General features: G+C 42.6%; 1 long non-coding RNA gene across 5 annotated transcripts; it reads left to right on the top strand.

Annotated features, from left to right (window-relative positions):
• The first annotated feature begins 231 nt into the window (after positions 1–231).
• LOC112670602 (uncharacterized) lies at positions 232–4,018 on the top strand. 5 transcript variants are annotated; one of them, XR_004804818.2, is made up of 5 exons: positions 232–431; positions 679–730; positions 814–985; positions 1,514–1,629; positions 2,576–4,018. It is a non-coding gene; the product is annotated as an uncharacterized LOC112670602 (long non-coding RNA). The 5 variants fall into 5 exon arrangements; XR_004804820.2 differs by lacking the exon at positions 679–730 and having other exon boundaries at positions 234–431; XR_007402053.1 differs by lacking the exon at positions 814–985 and having other exon boundaries at positions 234–431.
• Positions 4,019–12,187: the final 8,169 nt, after the last annotated feature.

Genomic DNA, 12,187 nt, shown 5'->3' with positions numbered 1-12,187 from the left:
AATTTATTCAGTCATGTATTCTAATGTATCATAAATATAGAAATATGAGAAATGCATCAGCAACCTATATCTACCCTTTCCTCCTCAGCACACATGCACAGCTCCCCCCACCCCTAAAGGAGGGGCAAGTGAGGGCCAAGATTCTAATAATCAAGACATTGGTACTGAGACGCTGATCCAGCACTTCCCACCCCTGTCTGGTTTCCTCTCTCCTCTTAGGTGCAAGCGTGCTGAGCAGGGTTTGGTAACCTTCAGCCCCAACCATTCCTGGTGGGTAGTGGGGTGGATCTGAAGGCTGCTGGGCTTTTCCAGTTACTGCCCACCTGCGGCTCCAATCAGAGACCAAGCCTCCACAACCTATTCTTTAAACATTTTGCTCAGACACCCTTCTCTTTCCACCCAGAACGAAGGACACTCTCTTCAAACAGCAAGTACTCTAGCTACCAGTGGACAGTCAGCCCTGGGGAGCGGGGCTGGAGGCAGGGAGGGGGGGCACCCCTGGGCAGTAGTCTTCGTCTTCCAGTTTTGTTTTGAAATGAAGTACACGGCTTTCAAATGTTCTGTACCTTAGTTTTCTCTCTTCTGGGGACACTGCAAAAGGAGGGCTTTCAGGGGACTTAACCTTGGGGTCTGGGGGGTGGACCTTTGATCGCAACTCTCCCCCCGGCCCCGCCCCAGCCCAAGTTCTCTTATGAAGTGCGACCTCTAGAGGCCGGCTGCGGCATCCCAGGTAAATCCGGCGGAGGTTCTTGCTGGTTTTTTTTGTTTTTTGTTTTGTTTTTTTTTTAAGATTTATTTATTTACTCCTGAAAGAGAGAGAGAGGCAGAGACACAGGCAGAGGGAGAAGCAGGCTCCCTGCAGGGAGCCCAATGTGGGACTCGATCCTCGACCCGGGGTCACCCCCTGAGCCAAAGGCAGACGCTCACCCGCTGAGCCACCCAGGCGTCCCTCCCGCTGGTCTTGACACCAAATAAATGACTCCAGGTGAAGTGGGTCCGAAAAATGGGGGAAACGTTCTTTAAAGTTATGGCTTCCCTTAGAAGAAAAATCTCAGCTTTACCTCTGGCAACCAGTTTCTCTAGTACATTTTCACATTAAAGTTGGACTGCCCTGTCCTGCAACTTTCTGAGACCCCAAAACACCCAATTCTCAGTCTCTAATTCCTTGTTCGTAATGGAGAGAATCTCTCCATATGTTTGTCAAGCCCTGAAGGCCTCCTAGGCTGGCTTGATTTTATGCTTTACAAAATATCTTATTCATTAAGATGGGAAATTTAGGATTAGGGGAAAAAAAAAAACCCACAAAACCCCAAACCAAATCCAGACCCCCTTCCTCCCCTCCGTGGATGTGAACTCACGAACTCACTCACCCTTAGCAGACGTCTTTTGTTGTGGTCCAGTGAATGGATGAATGAAAAGAACCTGAGCTTTTTGCAAGGTTCTCAAAAGGAGGAAGTCAGGGAGACCAGGCCCGGGTCCTGCCAGCACCCACAAAGCTGGCTTTTTTCTGCAGAGCTCCAGACCACTACTCCGCAAAGACCACTCAGGGAACCGCAGCCCAGAGCCAGAGTCGAAAGACGAAGTGGAGTGGCCGACCCAGAGGAGAGAGAGTGACCAGGTGTCCTGGAGGTAGGAGGTTGCTAATACTCACTTTAAGGGAGAAATACACATTTCTCCCTTAAAATGTAACTCACTCTGTATGCTTCCAATTCGATTTAAAAAACCCGATGTTGCCAAACAGGAATGTAGGCCCTTATTCATTTCTCGAGGAAAATGAAATAAAATTGATTGTCTATAAAATATTTATCAGATCTAGGCTAGTGTTTGAATTATATCTCCTGCAGGCTTTGAAATGTCCTCTCTCTGCTTATTTCATTATTGATTAGGCAGACAAAATTTTTACTTAATGCAGTAACTATAATGTGTTTACTGGGATTAATTTACTCGCTCTTGAGGATTACTTTAATCCTTTTACGAAAACAATTTGTCTTGGGACTTTTTTCCCCCAAGAGGTCGCATCAAAATTTATTAGACTGTTATAGGATTCACAGTAATTCTGGGGTAACTGAATAATTTATACCTGTGTTTGTCAAGCCTGGCTGCCCATCAGAATTACCTGGAGAGTGTCCTAAAAATACAGATTTGAAGACCCAGTGAAGCAGAATACCTGTGGGTGTGGCCTGGGGATTTTTCCATTTAAAGGTGCTCCGCGGTGATTCAAGTACAACACAGCTTTTCTTGGTGGAGTAGGGTTTGGGGACTGATCGATGTAGTTTAGTCTTGGGTAATTTTAACGTTATTGTCATTAAACGTATACTTTTCTGTTGCTGGGGTGCCTGGGTGGCTAAGTCGGTTAAGCAGTTAAGCATCTGCCTTGGGCTCAGGTTGTAATCCTGGAGTCTCCCAATCAAGCTGCTCTTGAACCCCCCGCTCAGCCAGGAGTTGGCTTCTTCCTCTCCCTCAGCTCCTCCCCTGACTTGTGCTCTCTCTAATAAATAAATAAATAATCTCTAAAAAAATGATAATTTTCTGTTGCTAATACATGTTCTTAAATCTGTCTCTTCTTGCCCACTAGAATTACCCAAGCACCTCTCCCTACTTCAGAGGAGGAGGACAAAGGCGGTAAAGGAGGTTCCACTGGGACCCTGTCATCAGTGGGAACTGAGGAGGCAGCTAGAGCTAGGAGAGCAGCCACCTGATGAGCTTCCCTCTCTCCCTCCTGCTGGTCTGGTCTGGATTAAGTTCTTCGGGTTGTGTCACTGAGTTTGGTTGGGTCCCTGAAGACCTTCAGAAAAGCTAGATCGGTCTTGGGTGACGTGCCTGCAGAATTCAGCACGTTCAGTGATGTGAATTGGTATCAGGACACGGGGCTTGAAGAATACTGAGCTGTAAAGTCACTTGACGAGTAGAGACCACAGTCACACCTCTTCAAATCTATCAGGACTAAAACCCTCAGTTATATACCCATAAAAAAATTAAAACATAACAAGTGCAACCCCAACAGTGACAACAAAACATTAAAGAACTGAAGTGTGCTTCCTCTCCCTCTTGTCAATGAATAGGTTTTCTTAATTGAACCAAGGCCATCCGTCTATTTGAACTAGGAATCAGTCTCTGGGTTTGATCAAGGATTTAGTGAAAACTAATGTATCTACTAGAAAAGCCTTAGAAATAGTACAAAAAGTCAATCATTTATTTAAAGGCATGCATTTGAGGGGGCTCAATGCATGCTTTGAAAATAGAACAGAATAGAATAGAATAAAATAGAATGCTAGTAGGGCATTCTAACCCTACTAAAGGCATGCAATGAAAAATAAAGCTCCTTCTTATCCTTTCTAGGTTTTGTTCCTTAGAGATATTCACTGAGACTGATTTCTTGGCTATTCTTTGAAAATATTTTATGCTTATATCATATACCACCTCATATATGTATATGCAGCTTCTTGAAAAGCAAGTTGTTTCTGGCCTTCTTGCTATTGTAAAAAATGCTCTAATGAAATACTCATGTACCTATACATACCTGTGCCATGAGCCTCTCAGTCCATGGGGATAGTGTATTTGAAGGGTGCATTTCTGGAAGTGAAATTAACAGGCTCATTGATTATGTGCACACTTAGTTTTGATAGATGGTCCAAATCCTGCCCCCACATTGCCCACACTCCCCATCCCCGCTCCACCAGGGGTTGAGCCAATTTACCAGTCACCAAGAGTGCATGAGAGTCATCTTATTGAATGCTCTTATTGCTTCTAATTGTTTTTCTGTTGATTTTCTGTGTGTTGTCCCAATTATATAATACATCATTGCAGATAAGGAAAATTTTACCTCCTCATTTCCAATTTTAATTCTATTTTCCTTTTGCATTGACTTGTAACTCTAGAGTAATGCTAAAGAACACTGGGGAGAGTGGGCATCTTTGTTCCTTTTCCTGACTAATGGGAAAGCTTCTATTATCTCCTTATTAAATACAAACATATTTTTTCTTTTTGAGTATTTAAAAAAATCCAAAATAAAATGTTAAATGTTATCAAATACCTTTGTGGAATCTGTTTAAGTTATTTTACTTTATATGAAAATTATTTATTATATTAAATTAAGATTGCTCAGGAGATCGAAGACTTCTGGTTGCCTGAATCTACCAGAAACTATTATAGTTACAACATTGTTTGTGATAGAAAACAAAAACAAAAATAAAAATCTAAAAACTATGAAAATGTTTCTCAACAGGGAAATGGTTAAATAAATTATAGCACTTTCATAGAGTGGGAAGCTATTCACCTCTTTAAAAAATAATGAAGTAGATTATATATGCTAAAATGCATCAATCTGAGATCCAAGGTCAAGTAAAACCAGCAAATGCAATGTAGTGTGTGTCCTCATTTTGTGTAAACAATAAAAAGAGACATGCACATGTAAATATGCAGGTATAGACAAAGAAAAATTCTGCAAGACAAATTCTGTGAAGAAAAAAGTGCATGTATATACCAAGAAAAATTCTGTAAGAAAAATTCTACTAGTAGTAATGTTTAAACTTCTTGATGGAGGATAGATGTCTGGGGATCTGAGATACTCTGCTCTGTTTTGGATTTTTTAGGAACCACATACATTTATTCCCTTTTCAATGAAAAAAGAATAACACAAAAGTAATGGTTAAAGACAAAATTTTGTTCATGTTAAAAGTTTAAATGCTAAAAGGTGAAAGACAAGCAATATTAAACATAACTAATTATGGGCTACCTTTGTCATACAGAAGTTTTTCTTGTTTTGTTTTTGCAACTGAGATAGATACTTTACTCCTCTCATCCTAGTCCCAGTTTTATGTTAAAGCTCTGGCTTCTGGAATTTTCTGCAAGCCCCTATACTCCTCTGCAGGGGGAGCCTAATCCATGAGTTGACCTCACTCTTACATCTTGGGGAGTCATGAAGAGCTTTTATAGTAAATATTCTCCAAATAGAGTTTAAAACTCCTTTCTATTTTTTTTTTTTAAAGATTCTATTTATTTATTTGAGAGAGAGAGAGCAAGCATGAGCTGGAGGAGAGGGGCAGAGGGAGAGGGAGAAGCAGGCTCCCCCCCTGAGCTGGGACCCGAGTGGGGCTCAATCCTGAGCTGAAGACAGATGCTTAACCTACTGAGCCACCCAGGCGCCCCTCTAAATATCTCCTTGGCGTTAGCATTACATCAGTGCATGTCATTAAAAAAATTAAAAAGAGGTGGTAGAATGAATTGTTTTGGGGATCCTGATATGAAAAGAGGAAGTATTTTTTTCTTGTTTCCTTTTAACATCTGATATGGAGAGGGAAGTGCCCAAGTTCAAGGTCACACTTGTTAAGAAAATCAAGAGAGTGTCTCCATTCAGGGAAGGCTTCTTTTTAAAATTTTTTTAAATTTATTTTTTATTTTTATTTTTAAAGATTTTATTTATTTGAGAGAGAGCACATGAGCAGGGGTAGGGGCAGAGAGGGGGAGACATGCAGACTCCCCAACAAGACCTGAGCCAAAGGCAGATGCTTAGCAGACAGAGCCACACAGGCGTCCCCTAGCCACACTTTAAATACTTCGTTGTCAAGGGCCATTTCTATCACTGCAGAAAGTTCTATCAGACAGTGCTATGTGAGATCTGACAGGAGGGGGAATTCAGTACTTCACAAATCAGGACACAACAGCAGCTCAGCTGAAAGGTCTCACATTTATTACTGAACCAACCTACTGGTATAGGGGCATAGTAACAGAGAATATCATTTCCTTGATAAGACATGTCTATTGGCCAGGTGGGAAGGATGTTTCCATATTGATAGGATAGGAACATGTGATCTCCATGCGGCTTAAATACGTGTGCCAATTATGTTTGCTGTTTCATGATGTGCGATGCTTCCTCATAGACCCAGCTTGGTTCTTCTCCTGTACCTCCTCTTGGAGTTGTACCTGATTTTATTACCAGTTTTCATCTGAATCCACTGGGGAATGGAATGATTCTGCTTTTGTTTCTTGGCCAGGAATTGCTTGATTCTGAAAGTCTTGTGAGAAGACATGGTGACAGTCAACCACACACAACCAGGATGGTGGCGAAAAGGATGTTAATATATATATATATATATATAATTGGAGTTCTATTTTTAGAAATATATATTTTATTTATTTATTTATTCATAGAGACACAGAGAGAGAATGAGAGGCAGAGACACAGGCAGAGGGAGAAGCAGGCTCCATACAGAGAGCCTGACGTGGGACTCGATCCGGGGTCTCCAAGATCACGCCCCGGGCTGCAGGCGGCACTAAACCGCTGTGCCACTGGGGCTGCCCTAGAAATATATATTTTTTAATTGGAGTTCTATTTGCCAACATACAGTATAGCACCCAGAGCTCATCCCATCAAGGATTCTTTTTGGCACTTCCAAGCAGAAGAATTGAGCTTTTGCTGTGGCAAAGCCCCGTAAGGGGGTGTTGGGCTTCAGAGCTGCCTGTGGGGCTGCCACATGGATACAGTTCCTATCAGTGTGACTGTTCCCGCTGCTCACTCGTCATTTGCGAGTCATCTGTCTTGCCAGGTCTTGATGCAGGTCCCTACTGTCCTCTTGGTTCATGTAAATGATTTGCTAACAGGAGATGATTGCTCAGCAACTTAAGGAAAGCTGTAGAACATTCTCCTTGAATGCCCAGAGAGCTTTGACTCTTGGAGGCTCTTGACCCATGGTGACCTGATTGTTCACCATTGTCACCATCGTCACAATGTTGGCTTCCTTTCTTTCCCCTCCACATTCTTTCTCTCGGCTCATATGGGAAACGCACTGATTTCTGCTCATTGGATATCAGGTCTATCAGACAAGACTCAATGTTCCTGAAATTCTTTCTTCCTATTCTAAAAGGAGAAAGAATGCTCAGGGATTCATATGTTTCTGCTTTCTTTCCTGGTTACGGCGACTTTGTCCACACTGGTAGGAGAAAGCATTGGCATCCTTTGGCTGGTGACAAAGTGTTGCTTTGCTGACTGCTGCGGGAGGCTGGCCTCACCTGGAGCAAATCCTCTTCCCCGTTCTACACTGTGTCCTTCGGTCTGGATCAGTGGGAAAGGCGGTCTTCATAAAATGATGCTGGAGATCTTCCTACTCTGGTCAGTTCGGGAAATGACCAGATGAGGAGAGAAGTCTCCATCAGTGAGGCTTAGGAATTTGTAGCTGGGAGATTATTTATATTATAGGGAAAAATAAAAATATGAAGTTTGGGCTGGGGAAAGGGCCGAGCTTTGGGAAAATGTGATAGTTGGGGATATGTTTTTGTAACCTATTCTCAGTCATATAATCAACCTTTGGAAGAAAGGAGGGAAGATCCATGGAAAGTTATCAGTGGAGAAATCCCAGGGAGTGATGGGCAAGGGAAAATCTTACTAAATCTTACTAAAAGCAGCAAAGAGTGTCTGGGGTTTAAAAATCTGGGTTTTCCTTTTCATCTTAGAAGCAAGGGATTATAAAATAAGCCAGTTAGGGTTTTACCTGAGATAGTATTATATATAAAAGAGACAGAGAGGAGAGGGGAAGGAGACAGAGAGAGAGACAGAGAGAAAGGAAGAGGGGCTTTTTAAAGTTCTGGGGAAAAAAACCCTTTAAACAAAAACTCAAAAATATTAAATTAGAGGTGTTGGAACCACTCAAGTGCACCATGACACATGTCTCTGAAATCAAATTACAAATCTCCAGGAAATGGAGGAATCCACCAAGTGCTGAGAAATACATTCTGAGTTGGGACTTTGGGCATCAGGTTTCTTATTTGCCAAACAGGCTGTTTCAGGGCACCTCTAAGGCCTGTCTAGTTGTAGCACAAGGATATGGTCTAGCTAGTTAGACATGGTCTAGCCTGTGTGTGAAGCGCCACCACAAGCTCTCCAGTCGTCAACCAGAGCCTCCCAGAAGTCTCTGTGAGGTCGGTGCGGGTGTGACGTGGACTGATAGCAGCACACAGTCATCACACTGCTCAGAGTCATCTCTCTTCCATCTTTCCTTCCAGAATATCTGACTTTGTTCCATGGCACCTCTGAGGCAATGCCTGTAAGATTTAAGAAAGTCTTCACATTTCATGAGTCGTCTTCAAGGTCCATATGGGACTCATTTACTGACTGAACAAAGGCCAAGTTTCCACCTCACATCTGGGCATTTTGGGTCTATTTTTTCCATCGTACTTTTGAGCAATGGCCAGATGCACATCAGTTTTGGTACTTTCGATGGACATTTGTTGGTTTGGTCTGACCAGCATTCCTTTTCCTTCCTTGGGAAGCAGTAGCCAGACTCTTTTGGTGGAACTACCGTATTTCACTGCACAGTTTTTGATGGGGTTTCAATGAAGGGTTGAGTGGGGACCTGACACCCAAACTGGGCCAATTAGATTCTTCTGGGAATTTTTTTAAATTATTATTATTTTTAAAGATTTTATTTATTTATTCATGATAGTCACACACACAGAGAGAGAGAGAGAGAGAGGCAGAGACACAGGCAGAGGGAGAAGCAGGCTCCACGCAGGGAGCCCGACGTGGGATTCGATCCCGGGTCCCCAGGATCGCGCCCTGGGCCAAAGGCAGGCGCCAAACTGCTGCGCCACCCAGGGATCCCCTCTTCTGGGAATTTGAATTGCCAGTGGAATAACATCAAGTCACAAAAATAATACAAGTCCAGTGAGGCGCCATTAATTCTTGGCATGATTATAGCCTAATGAGGAGGCAGTGAAGCCTTTGGAATATGGGCTCTGGGGTTAGATTGTTTGAGTTAGAAACCCAGATCTGCCACTCCCTAAAAGGACCTTGGGCAAGTCCATTAACCTCCTTATGCCTCAGTTTGCTCAGATTGTAAATAAGAAATAATAGTACTTCCCTCATTGGGTTGTTGCTGGCATTACATGAATCAATGCAAGTATATCAGGTCATGCTTTTGTCAGGAAACAAGAATCACTCTGAATATTTAAAGCAGAAAAAGAATTTGATGCATGGAATTAGGAGCATAACAATGAAAGGCCAGAGACCCAGGCTTTAGGCTGCTGGACAGCTTCTGGAACACACTTCCAAATTGATCTGCCAGGGGACTTGCTTCTTCTGCCAAGAGCAGAAGAGAGACTATTAGTAGACCATCACAGGGACAGTTGATTTCAAGAATACAATGCCTCAGTGACTCCTGGGTGGCTTAGTCAGTTGAATGTCCAACTCGATTTTGGCTTAGGTCATGATCTCAGGGTTATGAGATCAAGCCCTACATTGGGCTCTGTGTTCAGTGTGGAGTTTGCTGAAGATTCACTCTTCCTCTCTCTCTGCTTCTTCCCTCTGCTTGTGTGCTCTCTCTTTCTCAGTTAATCAATCAATCAATCAATCAATCAATCAAATTAAAAAAAAAAAAAAGAACAGAGTAGCTCACCTGTGACCCATGGACCAGGAAGGCACTTGGCTGCTACTGCGACCACCTTTCATCACTCAAGAAGTTGGAACTAGACAGTGGACAGGATTCTACCCAAGAGCATTAAGATCACCAAGGTTTAATTGTTAAGGTTGAAATCATCGCTGCTAGCAAAAGTGCTTGCATTAGTAAACAAGTGATGTGGCTTGTAACTGAACGATCTAACTCCAAGTATGCTCTCAGCCCTATAATTTCATAATTCCCATGTCACATGCAAAAATGTTTCATTAACTCATAATTGTGCTTTCTATCTTCTGTGATTGCGAAGAGGGAGGATGGTAATTCATGGGCCCTCCAGCAGAAGAGGAGCATTTATTGGTTGCATTTTGTTGGTTTCCTTGAAATGCAGTTTTAATAGTGTGATTCACTTTTGTAACGCTGGCCTGAAGAGCTGCAGACTTTAGCAGGGCAGTCAAATATGCTACTGAGGCCTCAACTGACCCAAAGGAGAAGCATCTAGACTCCAGAACCATGATACCGGGTAGGGTGATGGGTAAGGAAGCTGGTCCTGATAGAGAACCCACAGTCAGGTGCCAGCTATGGGAGGTGGCAGGAGGAAACTTACTTGCCCTGCAGACAGGAGCGTGAGCAGGTGTGGGAGGGGAGGGCTGAGCAAAGACCACAGAGTCCGCTGTGACTCAGGTTCACATTCATAACAGATGTAACCTAACAGCAGAACCTTTCATGGTAACCTAGGCACTGGGAATGTTTAGGAGCTCAGTGAGTAGAGATGAGTCAGGGGTCTGTACACAGCAGGACTTCCCCAGTGGAGAGGGGATGATGAGGAATGAGGAGAGGGAGATGTGAGAAACAGGAGGGCTTGCAGAACTGAGCCAGGTATCAGACCCTTTCCTCCTGCAAGTCACCCCTGGGATTGAGCCTGGGTACCAGTTATCCTGAGAAGAAACCACTAACTCTGCATTTCTTTCATTTAAATAGACTACAGGCCTTTTTATTTGTTGAATCAGGAAAGAAATTCTATGTTAACGAGGCTTATTGTGGTGATCATTTCACAGTATATATGAATATAGAATCATTATGTTATACACCTAAAGCCAATATAATGTTACATGTCAATTATACCTCAATAAAAAAAAGAGATTCTTACAAGTTGAATGTTGAATTAAATGTTGAATTAAATGGTTTTTATCATATCTACTTAGGTATGTAAAAATGCAAAGCTATATACATTTCAGCACATGGTATTTATATAATTCCACATTTCCATATTTCCATTTATATGTGTGTGTGTGTGTGTGTGTGTGTGTGTAAAATGATATAAGTATAAAACAGTACAGTGCTATGGTTAAGAACACAGGTTCTGGATCCCAACCTCTTTGGGTTCAAGCCCTAGAGCTGTCACTTATGTGATATGGAAGCTTCTGCAAGCTCTCTCTTTGTTTCGGTTCACTTATGGGCAAAGTGCAGGTAATAGTACCTATTTGCCAGAGTTGTGAGCATTTAATGAGCTAATCCACCTAAAGTGCTTTAGTGTAGTTCCCGGCATGTAATAAGCTCTCGATAAGTACTCAGCTACTACATTATCATAAAAACAAAGCCAATATACGCATTAAACAAAACACATCTGCAAAGCCAATATTGTTAAGTAAGCCATATCAACTGAATGTGCCAGAAGATGCTTTTGTTCCGGAACAAATAGGTCATGTTGGGTTTAACACGATGCTCTCAGATCTAGTTCTGTATTTACTTTGGCCTTTGGGTTCAGTGCTAATGCAGAGAGTGCCTGTTACTCTGGCCCTATTTGCTAGTTCAGAATAATGAGATCTCATAGTCAATTAAGGCTCTGCCCTGAGCATTCCTGAAGTGCCCATTTTAATGAAATGCCCTCGATAACCCTCTGGATTGTCTGGTTCATTCATAAATAAGGTAGCATTGCCACATCCTGGAAATCTGCATGAAGTGAGCATTATTAGAGTGACAAGCAAAAAGCTCTTTATTGCTCACTCACTGCTACGTTCTCCATAACGACTTTTATGAGCTGGTAGGTACAAAATAGGCTCTATGAAGAGAATGAAAACATGGTCCTGATGGCTATGAGATTCCTTTGGGTTTGGGACCCAGAATGCTTGGTGTGCTCACTACTTTGATTATTCCAATGATTTGAGACCCTTCATTGTTTATCATAACGTGATACCACTTGGATCTCACTTTGTGAGAAAGTATTTATAAATCTAAACTCTAGATTATATGGCCGACTACCAGATTTTTAAAAAGGATTACCGTCAAAATGAAAATGTGAAGTTATTATTTCTTAGATTTTATTTATTTATTCATGAGAGACACAGGGAGACAGGCAGAGACACAGGCAGAAGGAGAAGCAGGCTCCTTGAGGGGAGCCCAATGTGGGACTAGATCCCGGGACCCCAGGATCACAACCTGAGCAGAAGGCAGATGCTCAACCACTGAGCCACCCAGGTGTCCCGAAAACATGAAATTAAAGGACAAGAACAACTAACAGTCTTTTGAAGAACTGAAGACCCCTGTGAATCTAAAGACTCTCTCACTTTGCTAACTCAGGGCCTGGGATATAGTGGGTGCTCAACAGATATTTGTGTCTGAGGAAGACAAGAAACTAGTCAGGGAAATGAAGCCAACAGCACTCCTGTGCTCTTGGGAGATAGGGTGAGGGCAGGGAAGATGCTGGTGCTCAGAGATCTCTGGACCTGCAGGGCTCACCTTGGGCACTATGGCTCCTTGCACCTTCAGGGAACAATTAGGAGCAGGGTTGGTCAGTCCCC

This window comes from Canis lupus, chromosome 14 (genome assembly GCF_003254725.2).
Source record: "Canis lupus dingo isolate Sandy chromosome 14, ASM325472v2, whole genome shotgun sequence".
NCBI classification, from domain to species: Eukaryota; Metazoa; Chordata; class Mammalia; order Carnivora; family Canidae; genus Canis; species Canis lupus.
Note: the sequence above shows the minus strand (reverse complement) of the source record. Positions and strands in the feature narration are given on the sequence as shown.